Source organism: Neovison vison, chromosome 13, assembly GCF_020171115.1.
Source record: "Neovison vison isolate M4711 chromosome 13, ASM_NN_V1, whole genome shotgun sequence".
NCBI classification, from domain to species: Eukaryota; Metazoa; Chordata; class Mammalia; order Carnivora; family Mustelidae; genus Neogale; species Neogale vison.
In genome coordinates this window covers 124,930,355-124,943,136 of record NC_058103.1, presented here as the reverse complement: position 1 = coordinate 124,943,136, position 12,782 = coordinate 124,930,355, and the positions used below count along the sequence as shown (strand labels likewise).

Below are 12,782 nucleotides of genomic sequence, written 5' to 3'. Positions count from 1 at the left end.
CCCCTAGGCCCAGTGGTACCTGGCTGTCTGGCGAGCACAAGGAATCCTCCTGCGCTCTTCGGAAGCAGCCTGGCGGGGTCTCCAGCGCCTTGGGCGTCTGCGCTGGGGCACCGGAGCTCAGGCCTCGTCAGCCCGCCGAAACATGCCAAGTCCCGTGCCTCGAGCAGCACCCAGTGGCTGAAGGACACAGAAGCTTCTGAGACCAAGGGTCTCACGTGCCCTACGTTCCTGGGCCCACGGGACACGCCCGGATGGGTCAGGAGGCCTCAGGGGCACCTGGGCCTATGGCGGCCACTCCGCAATTTCCAGGACTTGCCAGCCACACGGCCCCACGTTCGCGTTCCCTGCACCTGGGATGGTTCAAGGGCACCCGCTCACGGGGAGGTCAACGATGTCTGGACAACGAGGACAGCCACCCCAAGCCCAGGGCCTGCTGCAGAGTCACTGCTGGGCTACCCGCTTCCCAAGGCGTCTCGGGCCTCCCTCCAAGCCCAGAGGCTTCCGCTCACCTATGTTGCTTGTCGACGCACCGAGAACCTTGCCAGCCAGGCCCGCCGAAGGACACGAGGGGACCAGGAGGGCCAAGCCATGGCTCCCGGGGAGCTGTCCTGGGAAGAGGATTGGGACGGTGGGCAAGCATGAGTGCCGGAACAGCCCCGTGGGCACCCGCAGGTGCACCTACGTTCCGGGCCCAACGCAGAGACGCTCGAGAGTTCCTTCTCCTCTAGCGCCCAGCTGCAGCGAGCCCTCAATGCCCCGAGGGTCTGCGGGATGCTGATCCCCGCACGGTCCTCTGCACTGGGCCTCAGCGTAATCCTATTGAGCATGATTTTTAGGTCATCATCGCTCTTCGAGACCATATGAGTTCTCATCATTGACCCAAGCGAGCCGGGGGCGACGCGTGAGGTCCCTGCCCACCCACAACGCGCTTACCGAGGGAGCGATCGGGGCAGGCCCATGCCCCGGCGATCTGAGACACGGGCCCTTTGGGCGGGGCTGGGAGAAGCAAGACTTGGTGGTCAAGGCGAGATCCTCCCTTGGGAAGGGGCTTCTAAGGACAGAGGGAGAGGCCGTCTATCAGAGGGGCCTGCTCCGTGGCACGTGCCCCATGCGGCCACGATGGGTCACGCCCGAAGCCCTGGCCGCTGCTGGCCAGGCGTGTGGATGAAGGACCCAAGGCTCGGCGCCGCAAGCAAGGAACAGGGCCCTGGGAGGCCGCTGTCCATCCCTGGGCCTCCAGAAAGAGTGGATATCAGGGCCCCTGTGGGAGCCACCCCTCGCTGAGAAAGGCCCCAGGACGTGGCCGGGATCGCTGGGTTATCGATGCCTAACACCTCGATGCCTACCGGGGCCCCAAGACAACGGGGGCGGCCCCAGAACGTACGGCTAGGAAGACGCCGAACCCAGATTGGCCCGGCTGTCGTCCATGCATCCCGGCGCTGGCACTCGCAGCCAACGTTCGCCCCCATGCCCAGATGGTAAACGTCTGGAGTGGGAGTCGCGGGTCACCGTCTCCCAAAGGCCCAAGGCAGGAGACCTCTGCCCTGCCCTGCAACGGGGTCCTGAGTCTCCCCGCGTGGCGGCCCCTCCTCTTGGGCCTGGGAGGACAGGCTCTCGCCCAGTGCCCGCTGGGGCCTGGGGCTCGCCCATTCTTGCCCAAGGCCAGCCAAACCATGCTCAATCGTCAGCCCAAGGAAACAGGGAGGGCTGTACTTCAGCAGCCTCCCAGGCTCCCCACGTCCTTGGGAGTCTGGTTCATAGGGTAGGAGCTCTGCCCTCTCCAGCCCCAAGCAACATGCGCTGGGGTTGCCTCGAGCAATCACCACTGGCTCAGGGGGACAGAAGCCCCTGACGCCAAGGGTCCTCCGACCCGTCTCCTCGCGGGCCCACAGGACACAAAGGGAGGTCCAAGGAGGCCTCAGGGGCACGCCGATCGATGGCGGCATCCCCCCGGGAACCAGTCGTGCCAGTCACGCGGCCCAACGTTCACATTCCCTGACCTGGGATGGCTCAAGGGAGCCTGTTCACGGGCAAGCCAACGCGGTGTGGACAACGGGGGCCCCTACCCCTAGCACAGCGGTGGAGCCAGTGCCCCTGCCGTGACTGGGGCCTCGCGGACTGTGCCCATGGCGCCTGCCATCTCCCGCCAGGCCCAGAGTCTCCCACTCACCTGTCTTGGGCAACGCTGCGCCTACCACCTGGCGCCCAAGGCACGCTGCAAGACACAAGGAGACAAGGGTTCGTGAGGCATGGCTCCCGAGGAGCTGTCCTCGGAGGGGGATTCGGTCTCTAGGCCGGTGGCCTGCCTCAACACCTCGAGGGGCCCCCGACGTGCACAGGCGGTCCAGGGCAGGAGCAGGGATCCCCGAGGGATCCTTGGCCTCAAGCTCCCAACTGCAGCGCCCCTCCAGGGTCCCGAGGCTCCGCGGGATGCTGAGATCCCGCCACAGACGCCTGCATTGGGCCTCAGCGTAATCCTATTGAGCATGATTTTTAGGTCATCATCGCTCTTCGAGACCATATGAGTTCTCATCATTGACCCAAGCAAGTTGGTGGCGATGCGTGCGGTCCCGTCGCACCCAGACCCCGCTTACCGGGGCCGCGTGCCGGACTGCGCCATGCGCCGGGGTCCTGAGACATTGGACCTGTGGGCAGGGCTGGGCCAGGCAAGACGAGCTGGTGCGGGCGATCTCCTCGATGGTGGATGGGCTTCTGAGGAGAGACGGAGAGACCAGCTGTCCAAACGCCCCGGTCTGGGGCCCCGGCCAGACGGCCGAGGGCTACCTTTCCCAAAGACCTGGCCGGTGGCGGCCGGGCATATGGCCGACCCACGCACGGCTGATGTGCGCACAGACGGAGCAGGGCCCAGGGTGCCAGCTGCCCTTACCTGGGCATCCCCAAACAAGGGAGATCGAGGCCCCTGGGCGAGCCCAGCCGTCGGCAGAACGGCACGTGAGCATGGCACGGAGCACAGGGTTTCGACGGGTCCCCGCTGTCTCCCGTGGACGTGAGCTGAGGGGGGCGGTCAGGGACTGTGGGCCGGGACGCCGCCCACCCACACCTGGTCCTACCTGGGAGCCAAGGATCGGAGCCCCTACCCTGGAAGCCCAAGGTGGCTCGGGCCCAGGGCTGCCCCAGGGCCGAGCACTGAATGCCAGGTCACTGTCCACCACGACGGCCAGGCACACCGCCCACTGGCCGCCCCGGGCGAGGGTCCGGACTCTCGCCGTGCAGCGCCGCTTCGTCAGGACCCATCCCAGGTGCTTGAGAGTCTCAGGGGAGAGGCTCCGACGCAATGGCTGATAGGGCCTGGAACTCGCAGATCCTACCCCTAGGCCCAGTGGTACCTGGCTGTCTGGCGAGCACAAGGAATCCTCCTGCGCTCTTCGGAAGCAGCCTGGCGGGGTCTCCAGCGCCTTGGGCGTCTGCGCTGGGGCAGCGGAGCTCAGGCCTCGTCAGCCCGCCGAAACATGCCAAGTCCCGTGCCTCGAGCAGCACCCAGTGGCTGAAGGACACAGAAGCTTCTGAGACCACGGGTCTCACGTGCCCTACGTTCCTGGGCCCACGGGACACGCCCGGATGGGTCAGGAGGCCTCAGGGGCACCTGGGCCTATGGCGGCCACTCCGCGCTTTCCAGGACTTGCCAGCCACACGGCCCCACGTTCGCGTTCCCTGCACCTGGGATGGCTCAAGGGCACCCGCTCACGGGGAGGTCAATGACGTCTGGACAACGAGGACAGCCACCCCAAGCCCAGGGCCTGCTGCAGAGTCACTGCTGGGCTACCCGCTTCCCAAGGCGTCTCGGGCCTCCCTCCAAGCCCAGAGGCTTCCGCTCACCTATGTTGCTTGTCGACGCACCGAGAACCTTGCCAGCCAGGCCCGCCGAAGGACACGAGGGGACGAGGAGGGCCAAGCCATGGCTCCCGGGGAGCTGTCCTGGGAAGAGGATTGGGACGGTGGGCAAGCATGAGTGCCGGAACAGCCCCGTGGGCACCCGCAGGTGCGCCTACGTTCCGGGCCCAACGCAGAGACGCTCGAGAGTTCCTTCTCCTCTAGCGCCCAGCTGCAGCGAGCCCTCAATGCCCCGAGGGTCTGCGGGATGCTGATCCCCGCACGGTCCTCTGCACTGGGCCTCAGCGTAATCCTATTGAGCATGATTTTTAGGTCATCATCGCTCTTCGAGACCATATGAGTTCTCATCATTGACCCAAGCGAGCCGGGGGCGACGCGTGAGGTCCCTGCCCACCCACAACGCGCTTACCGAGGGAGCGATCGGGGCAGGCCCATGCCCCGGCGATCTGAGACACGGGCCCTTTGGGCGGGGCTGGGAGAAGCAAGACTTGGTGGTCAAGGCGAGATCCTCCCTTGGGAAGGGGCTTCTAAGGACAGAGGGAGAGGCCGTCTATCAGAGGGGCCTGCTCCGTGGCACGTGCCCCATGCGGCCACGATGGGTCACGCCCGAAGCCCTGGCCGCTGCTGGCCAGGCGTGTGGATGAAGGACCCAAGGCTCGGCGCCGCAAGCAAGGAACAGGGCCCTGGGAGGCCGCTGTCCATCCCTGGGCCTCCAGAAAGAGTGGATATCAGGGCCCCTGTGGGAGCCACCCCTCGCTGAGAAAGGCCCCAGGACGTGGCCGGGATCGCTGGGTTATCGATGCCTAACACCTCGATGCCTACCGGGGCCCCAAGACAACGGGGGCGGCCCCAGAACGTACGGCCAGGAAGACGCCGAACCCAGATTGGCCCGGCTGTCGTCCATGCATCCCGGCGCTGGCACTCGCAGCCAACGTTCGCCCCCATGCCCAGATGTTAAACGTCTGGAGTGGGAGTCGCGGGTCACCGTCTCCCAAAGGCCCAAGGCAGGAGACCTCTGCCCTGCCCTGCAACGGGGTCCTGAGTCTCCCCGCGTGGCGGCCCCTCCTCTTGGGCCTGGGAGGACAGGCTCTCGCCCAGTGCCCGCTGGGGCCTGGGGCTCGCCCATTCTTGCCCAAGGCCAGCCAAACCATGCTCAATCGTCAGCCCAAGGAAACAGGGAGGGCTGTACTTCAGCAGCCTCCCAGGCTCCCCACGTCCTTGGGAGTCTGGTTCATAGGGTAGGAGCTCTGCCCTCTCCAGCCCCAAGCAACATGCGCTGGGGTTGCCTCGAGCAATCACCACTGGCTCAGGGGGACAGAAGCCCCTGACGCCAAGGGTCCTCCGACCCGTCTCCTCGCGGGCCCACAGGACACAAAGGGAGGTCCAAGGAGGCCTCAGGGGCACGCCGATCGATGGCGGCATCCCCCCGGGATCCAGTCGTGCCAGTCACGCGGCCCAACGTTCACATTCCCTGACCTGGGATGGCTTAAGGGAGCCTGTTCACGGGCAAGCCAACGCGGTGTGGACAACGGGGGCCCCTACCCCTAGCACAGCGGTGGAGCCAGTGCCCCTGCCGTGACTGGGGCCTCGCGGACTGTGCCCATGGCGCCTGCCATCTCCCGCCAGGCCCAGAGTCTCCCACTCACCTGTCTTGGGCAACGCTGCGCCTACCACCTGGCGCCCAAGGCACGCTGCAAGACACAAGGAGACAAGGGTTCGTGAGGCATGGCTCCCGAGGAGCTGTCCTCGGAGGGGGATTCGGTCTCTAGGCCGGTGGCCTGCCTCAACACCTCGAGGGGCCCCCGACGTGCACGGGCGGTCCAGGGCAGGAGCAGGGATCCCCGAGGGATCCTTGGCCTCAAGCTCCCAACTGCAGCGCCCCTCCAGGGTCCCGAGGCTCCGCGGGATGCTGAGATCCCGCCACAGACGCCTGCATTGGGCCTCAGCGTAATCCTATTGAGCATGATTTTTAGGTCATCATCGCTCTTCGAGACCATATGAGTTCTCATCATTGACCCAAGCAAGTTGGTGGCGATGCGTGCGGTCCCGTCGCACCCAGACCCCGCTTACCGGGGCCGCGTGCCGGACTGCGCCATGCGCCGGGGTCCTGAGACATTGGACCTGTGGGCAGGGCTGGGCCAGGCAAGACGAGCTGGTGCGGGCGATCTCCTCGATGGTGGATGGGCTTCTGAGGAGAGACGGAGAGACCAGCTGTCCAAACGCCCCGGTCTGGGGCCCCGGCCAGACGGCCGAGGGCTACCTTTCCCAAAGACCTGGCCGGTGGCGGCCGGGCATATGGCCGACCCACGCACGGCTGATGTGCGCACAGACGGAGCAGGGCCCAGGGTGCCAGCTGCCCTTACCTGGGCATCCCCAAACAAGGGAGATCGAGGCCCCTGGGCGAGCCCAGCCGTCGGCAGAACGGCACGTGAGCATGGCACGGAGCACAGGGTTTCGACGGGTCCCCGCTGTCTCCCGTGGACGTGAGCTGAGGGGGGCGGTCAGGGACTGTGGGCCGGGACGCCGCCCACCCACACCTGGTCCTACCTGGGAGCCAAGGATCGGAGCCCCTACCCTGGAAGCCCAAGGTGGCTCGGGCCCAGGGCTGCCCCAGGGCCGAGCACTGAATGCCAGGTCACTGTCCACCACGACGGCCAGGCACACCGCCCACTGGCCGCCCCGGGCGAGGGTCCGGACTCTCGCCGTGCAGCGCCGCTTCGTCAGGACCCATCCCAGGTGCTTGAGAGTCTCAGGGGAGAGGCTCCGACGCAATGGCTGATAGGGCCTGGAACTCGCAGATCCTACCCCTAGGCCCAGTGGTACCTGGCTGTCTGGCGAGCACAAGGAATCCTCCTGCGCTCTTCGGAAGCAGCCTGGCGGGGTCTCCAGCGCCTTGGGCGTCTGCGCTGGGGCAGCGGAGCTCAGGCCTCGTCAGCCCGCCGAAACATGCCAAGTCCCGTGCCTCGAGCAGCACCCAGTGGCTGAAGGACACAGAAGCTTCTGAGACCACGGGTCTCACGTGCCCTACGTTCCTGGGCCCACGGGACACGCCCGGATGGGTCAGGAGGCCTCAGGGGCACCTGGGCCTATGGCGGCCACTCCGCGCTTTCCAGGACTTGCCAGCCACACGGCCCCACGTTCGCGTTCCCTGCACCTGGGATGGCTCAAGGGCACCCGCTCACGGGGAGGTCAACGACGTCTGGACAACGAGGACAGCCACCCCAAGCCCAGGGCCTGCTGCAGAGTCACTGCTGGGCTACCCGCTTCCCAAGGCGTCTCGGGCCTCCCTCCAAGCCCAGAGGCTTCCGCTCACCTATGTTGCTTGTCGACGCACCGAGAACCTTGCCAGCCAGGCCCGCCGAAGGACACGAGGGGACCAGGAGGGCCAAGCCATGGCTCCCGGGGAGCTGTCCTGGGAAGAGGATTGGGACGGTGGGCAAGCATGAGTGCCGGAACAGCCCCGTGGGCACCCGCAGGTGCGCCTACGTTCCGGGCCCAACGCAGAGACGCTCGAGAGTTCCTTCTCCTCTAGCGCCCAGCTGCAGCGAGCCCTCAATGCCCCGAGGGTCTGCGGGATGCTGATCCCCGCACGGTCCTCTGCACTGGGCCTCAGCGTAATCCTATTGAGCATGATTTTTAGGTCATCATCGCTCTTCGAGACCATATGAGTTCTCATCATTGACCCAAGCGAGCCGGGGACGACGCGTGAGTCCCGGCACACTCACAACGCGCTTACCGAGGGAGCGATCGGGGCAGGCCCATGCCCCGGCGATCTGAGACACGGGCCCTTTGGGCGGGGCTGGGAGAAGCAAGACTTGGTCGTCAAGGCGAGATCCTCCCTTGGGAAGGGGCTTCTAAGGACAGAGGGAGAGGCCGTCTATCAGAGGGGCCTGCTCCGTGGCACGTGCCCCATGCGGCCACGATGGGTCACGCCCGAAGCCCTGGCCGCTGCTGGCCAGGCGTGTGGATGAAGGACCCAAGGCTCGGCGCCGCAAGCAAGGAACAGGGCCCTGGGAGGCCGCTGTCCATCCCTGGGCCTCCAGAAAGAGTGGATATCAGGGCCCCTGTGGGAGCCACCCCTCGCTGAGAAAGGCCCCAGGACGTGGCCGGGATCGCTGGGTTATCGATGTCTAACACCTCGATGCCTACCGGGGCCCCAAGACAACGGGGGCGGCCCCAGAACGTACGGCCAGGAAGACGCCGACCCCAGATTGGCCCGGCTGTCGACCAGGCCTCCGGGCACTGGCACTCGCAGCCAACGTTCGCCCCCATGCCCAGATGGTAAAGGTCTGGAGTGGGAGTCGTGGGTGAAGGTCTCCCAACAGCGCAAGGCAGGAGACCACTGCCCTGCCCTGCAACGGGGTCCTGAGTCTCCCCGCGTGGCGGCCCCTCCTCTTGGGCCTGGGAGGACAGGCTCTCGCCCAGTGCCCGCTGGGGCCTGGGGCTCGCCCATTCTTGCCCAAGGCCAGCCAAACCATGCTCAATCGTCAGCCCAAGGAAACAGGGAGGGCTGTAGTTCAGCAGCCTCCCAGGCTCCCCACGTCCTTGGGAGTCTGGTTCATAGGGTAGGAGCTCTGCCCTCTCCAGCCCCAAGCAACATGCGCTGGGGTTGCCTCGAGCAATCACCACTGGCTCAGGGGGACAGAAACCCCTGACGCCAAGGGTCCTCCGACCCGTCTCCTCGCGGGCCCACAGGACACAAAGGGAGGTCCAAGGAGGCCTCAGGGGCACGCCGATCGATGGCGGCATCCCCCCGGGATCCAGTCGTGCCAGTCACGCGGCCCAACGTTCATATTCCCTGACCTGGGATGGCTCAAGGGAGCCTGTTCACGGGGAAGCGAACGCGGTGTGGACAACGGGGGCCCCCTCCCCTAGCACAGCGGTGGAGCCAGTGCCCCTGCCGTGACTGGGGCCTCGCAGACTGTGCCCATGGCGCCTGCCATCTCCCGCCAGGCCCAGAGTCTCCCACTCACCTGTCTTGGGCAACGCTGCGCCTACCACCTGGCGCCCAAGGCACGCTGCAAGACACAAGGAGACAAGGGTTCGTGAGGCATGGCTCCCGAGGAGCTGTCCTCGGAGGGGGATTCGGTCTCTAGGCCGGTGGCCTGCCTCAACACCTCGAGGGGCCCCCGACGTGCACGGGCGGTCCAGGGCAGGAGCAGGGATCCCCGAGGGATCCTTGGCCTCAAGCTCCCAACTGCAGCGCCCCTCCAGGGTCCCGAGGCTCCGCGGGATGCTGAGATCCCACCACAGACGCCTGCATTGGGCCTCAGCGTAATCCTATTGAGCATGATTTTTAGGTCATCATCGCTCTTCGAGACCATATGAGTTCTCATCATTGACCCAAGCAAGTTGGTGGCGATGCGTGCGGTCCCGTCGCACCCAGACCCCGCTTACCGGGGCCGCGTGCCGGACTGCGCCATGCGCCGGGGTCCTGAGACATTGGACCTGTGGGCAGGGCTGGGCCAGGCAAGACGAGCTGGTGCGGGCGATCTCCTCGATGGTGGATGGGCTTCTGAGGAGAGACGGAGAGACCAGCTGTCCAAACGCCCCGGTCTGGGGCCCCGGCCAGACGGCCGAGGGCTACCTTTCCCAAAGACCTGGCCGGTGGCGGCCGGGCATATGGCCGACCCACGCACGGCTGATGTGCGCACAGACGGAGCAGGGCCCAGGGTGCCAGCTGCCCTTACCTGGGCATCCCCAAACAAGGGAGATCGAGGCCCCTGGGCGAGCCCAGCCGTCGGCAGAACGGCACGTGAGCATGGCACGGAGCACAGGGTTTCGACGGGTCCCCGCTGTCTCCCGTGGACGTGAGCTGAGGGGGGCGGTCAGGGACTGTGGGCCGGGACGCCGCCCACCCACACCTGGTCCTACCTGGGAGCCAAGGATCGGAGCCCCTACCCTGGAAGCCCAAGGTGGCTCGGGCCCAGGGCTGCCCCAGGGCCGAGCACTGAATGCCAGGTCACTGTCCACCACGACGGCCAGGCACACCGCCCACTGGCCGCCCCGGGCGAGGGTCCGGACTCTCGCCGTGCAGCGCCGCTTCGTCAGGACCCATCCCAGGTGCTTGAGAGTCTCAGGGGAGAGGCTCCGACGCAATGGCTGATAGGGCCTGGAACTCGCAGATCCTACCCCTAGGCCCAGTGGTACCTGGCTGTCTGGCGAGCACAAGGAATCCTCCTGCGCTCTTCGGAAGCAGCCTGGCGGGGTCTCCAGCGCCTTGGGCGTCTGCGCTGGGGCACCGGAGCTCAGGCCTCGTCAGCCCGCCGAAACATGCCAAGTCCCGTGCCTCGAGCAGCACCCAGTGGCTGAAGGACACAGAAGCTTCTGAGACCAAGGGTCTCACGTGCCCTACGTTCCTGGGCCCACGGGACACGCCCGGATGGGTCAGGAGGCCTCAGGGGCACCTGGGCATATGGCGGCCACTCCGCAATTTCCAGGACTTGCCAGCCACCCGGCCCCACGTTCGCGTTCCCTGCACCTGGGATGGCTCAAGGGCACCCGCTCACGGGGAGGTCAACGACGTCTGGACAACGAGGACAGCCACCCCAAGCCCAGGGCCTGCTGCAGAGTCACTGCTGGGCTACCCGCTTCCCAAGGCGTCTCGGGCCTCCCTCCAAGCCCAGAGGCTTCCGCTCACCTATGTTGCTTGTCGACGCACCGAGAACCTTGCCAGCCAGGCCCGCCGAAGGACACGAGGGGACGAGGAGGGCCAACCAATGGCTCCCGGGGAGCTGTCCTGGGAAGAGGATTGGGACGGTGGGCAAGCATGAGTGCCGGAACAGCCCCGTGGGCACCCGCAGGTGCGCCTACGTTCCGGGCCCAACGCAGAGACGCTCGAGAGTTCCTTCTCCTCTAGCGCCCAGCTGCAGCGAGCCCTCAATGCCCCGAGGGTCTGCGGGATGCTGATCCCCGCACGGTCCTCTGCACTGGGCCTCAGCGTAATCCTATTGAGCATGATTTTTAGGTCATCATCGCTCTTCGAGACCATATGAGTTCTCATCATTGACCCAAGCGAGCCGGGGGCGACGCGTGAGGTCCCTGCCCACCCACAACGCGCTTACCGAGGGAGCGATCGGGGCAGGCCCATGCCCCGGCGATCTGAGACACGGGCCCTTTGGGCGGGGCTGGGAGAAGCAAGACTTGGTGGTCAAGGCGAGATCCTCCCTTGGGAAGGGGCTTCTAAGGACAGAGGGAGAGGCCGTCTATCAGAGGGGCCTGCTCCGTGGCACGTGCCCCATGCGGCCACGATGGGTCACGCCCGAAGCCCTGGCCGCTGCTGGCCAGGCGTGTGGATGAAGGACCCAAGGCTCGGCGCCGCAAGCAAGGAACAGGGCCCTGGGAGGCCGCTGTCCATCCCTGGGCCTCCAGAAAGAGTGGATATCAGGGCCCCTGTGGGAGCCACCCCTCGCTGAGAAAGGCCCCAGGACGTGGCCGGGATCGCTGGGTTATCGATGCCTAACACCTCGATGCCTACCGGGGCCCCAAGACAACGGGGGCGGCCCCAGAACGTACGGCCAGGAAGACGCCGAACCCAGATTGGCCCGGCTGTCGTCCATGCATCCCGGCGCTGGCACTCGCAGCCAACGTTCGCCCCCATGCCCAGATGTTAAACGTCTGGAGTGGGAGTCGCGGGTCACCGTCTCCCAAAGGCCCAAGGCAGGAGACCTCTGCCCTGCCCTGCAACGGGGTCCTGAGTCTCCCCGCGTGGCGGCCCCTCCTCTTGGGCCTGGGAGGACAGGCTCTCGCCCAGTGCCCGCTGGGGCCTGGGGCTCGCCCATTCTTGCCCAAGGCCAGCCAAACCATGCTCAATCGTCAGCCCAAGGAAACAGGGAGGGCTGTAGTTCAGCAGCCTCCCAGGCTCCCCACGTCCTTGGGAGTCTGGTTCATAGGGTAGGAGCTCTGCCCTCTCCAGCCCCAAGCAACATGCGCTGGGGTTGCCTCGAGCAATCACCACTGGCTCAGGGGGACAGAAGCCCCTGACGCCAAGGGTCCTCCGACCCGTCTCCTCGCGGGCCCACAGGACACAAAGGGAGGTCCAAGGAGGCCTCAGGGGCACGCCGATCGATGGCGGCATCCCCCCGGGATCCAGTCGTGCCAGTCACGCGGCCCAACGTTCACATTCCCTGACCTGGGATGGCTTAAGGGAGCCTGTTCACGGGCAAGCCAACGCGGTGTGGACAACGGGGGCCCCTACCCCTAGCACAGCGGTGGAGCCAGTGCCCCTGCCGTGACTGGGGCCTCGCGGACTGTGCCCATGGCGCCTGCCATCTCCCGCCAGGCCCAGAGTCTCCCACTCACCTGTCTTGGGCAAAGCTGGGCCTACCACCTGGCGCCCAAGGCACGCTGCAAGACACAAGGAGACAAGGGTTCGTGAGGCATGGCTCCCGAGGAGCTGTCCTCGGAGGGGGATGCGGTCTCTAGGCCGGTGGCCTGCCTCAACACCTCGAGGGGCCCCCGACGTGCACAGGCGGTCCAGGGCAGGAGCAGGGATCCCCGAGGGATCCTTGGCCTCAAGCTCCCAACTGCAGCGCCCCTCCAGGGTCCCGAGGCTCCGCGGGATGCTGAGATCCCGCCACAGACGCCTGCATTGGGCCTCAGCGTAATCCTATTGAGCATGATTTTTAGGTCATCATCGCTCTTCGAGACCATATGAGTTCTCATCATTGACCCAAGCAAGTTGGTGGCGATGCGTGCGGTCCCGTCGCACCCAGACCCCGCTTACCGGGGCCGCGTGCCGGACTGCGCCATGCGCCGGGGTCCTGAGACATTGGACCTGTGGGCAGGGCTGGGCCAGGCAAGACGAGCTGGTGCGGGCGATCTCCTCGATGGTGGATGGGCTTCTGAGGAGAGACGGAGAGACCAGCTGTCCAAACGCCCCGGTCTGGGGCCCCGGCCAGACGGCCGAGGGCTACCTTTCCCAAAGACCT

The 12,782-nt window shown here is 66.4% G+C and overlaps 8 non-coding genes across 8 annotated transcripts; all 8 read right to left on the bottom strand.

Annotated features, from left to right (window-relative positions):
- Positions 1-800: 800 nt before the first annotated feature.
- Positions 801-881, bottom strand: LOC122894962. The gene has a single exon (XR_006381950.1). It is a non-coding gene; the product is annotated as a small nucleolar RNA SNORD115 (small nucleolar RNA).
- A 1,580-nt stretch (positions 882-2,461) lies between these two features.
- Positions 2,462-2,542, bottom strand: LOC122894961. Its single transcript, XR_006381949.1, has one exon. It is a non-coding gene; the product is annotated as a small nucleolar RNA SNORD115 (small nucleolar RNA).
- Positions 2,543-4,128: 1,586 nt separating this feature from the next.
- LOC122894960 lies at positions 4,129-4,209 on the bottom strand. Its single transcript, XR_006381948.1, has one exon. It is a non-coding gene; the product is annotated as a small nucleolar RNA SNORD115 (small nucleolar RNA).
- Positions 4,210-5,789: 1,580 nt separating this feature from the next.
- Positions 5,790-5,870, bottom strand: LOC122894959. The gene has a single exon (XR_006381947.1). It is a non-coding gene; the product is annotated as a small nucleolar RNA SNORD115 (small nucleolar RNA).
- A 1,586-nt stretch (positions 5,871-7,456) lies between these two features.
- Positions 7,457-7,537, bottom strand: LOC122894958. Its single transcript, XR_006381946.1, has one exon. It is a non-coding gene; the product is annotated as a small nucleolar RNA SNORD115 (small nucleolar RNA).
- A 1,579-nt stretch (positions 7,538-9,116) lies between these two features.
- On the bottom strand, positions 9,117-9,197 carry LOC122894957. Its single transcript, XR_006381945.1, has one exon. It is a non-coding gene; the product is annotated as a small nucleolar RNA SNORD115 (small nucleolar RNA).
- A 1,586-nt stretch (positions 9,198-10,783) lies between these two features.
- Positions 10,784-10,864, bottom strand: LOC122894956. The gene has a single exon (XR_006381944.1). It is a non-coding gene; the product is annotated as a small nucleolar RNA SNORD115 (small nucleolar RNA).
- A 1,580-nt stretch (positions 10,865-12,444) lies between these two features.
- On the bottom strand, positions 12,445-12,525 carry LOC122894955. The gene has a single exon (XR_006381943.1). It is a non-coding gene; the product is annotated as a small nucleolar RNA SNORD115 (small nucleolar RNA).
- Positions 12,526-12,782: the final 257 nt, after the last annotated feature.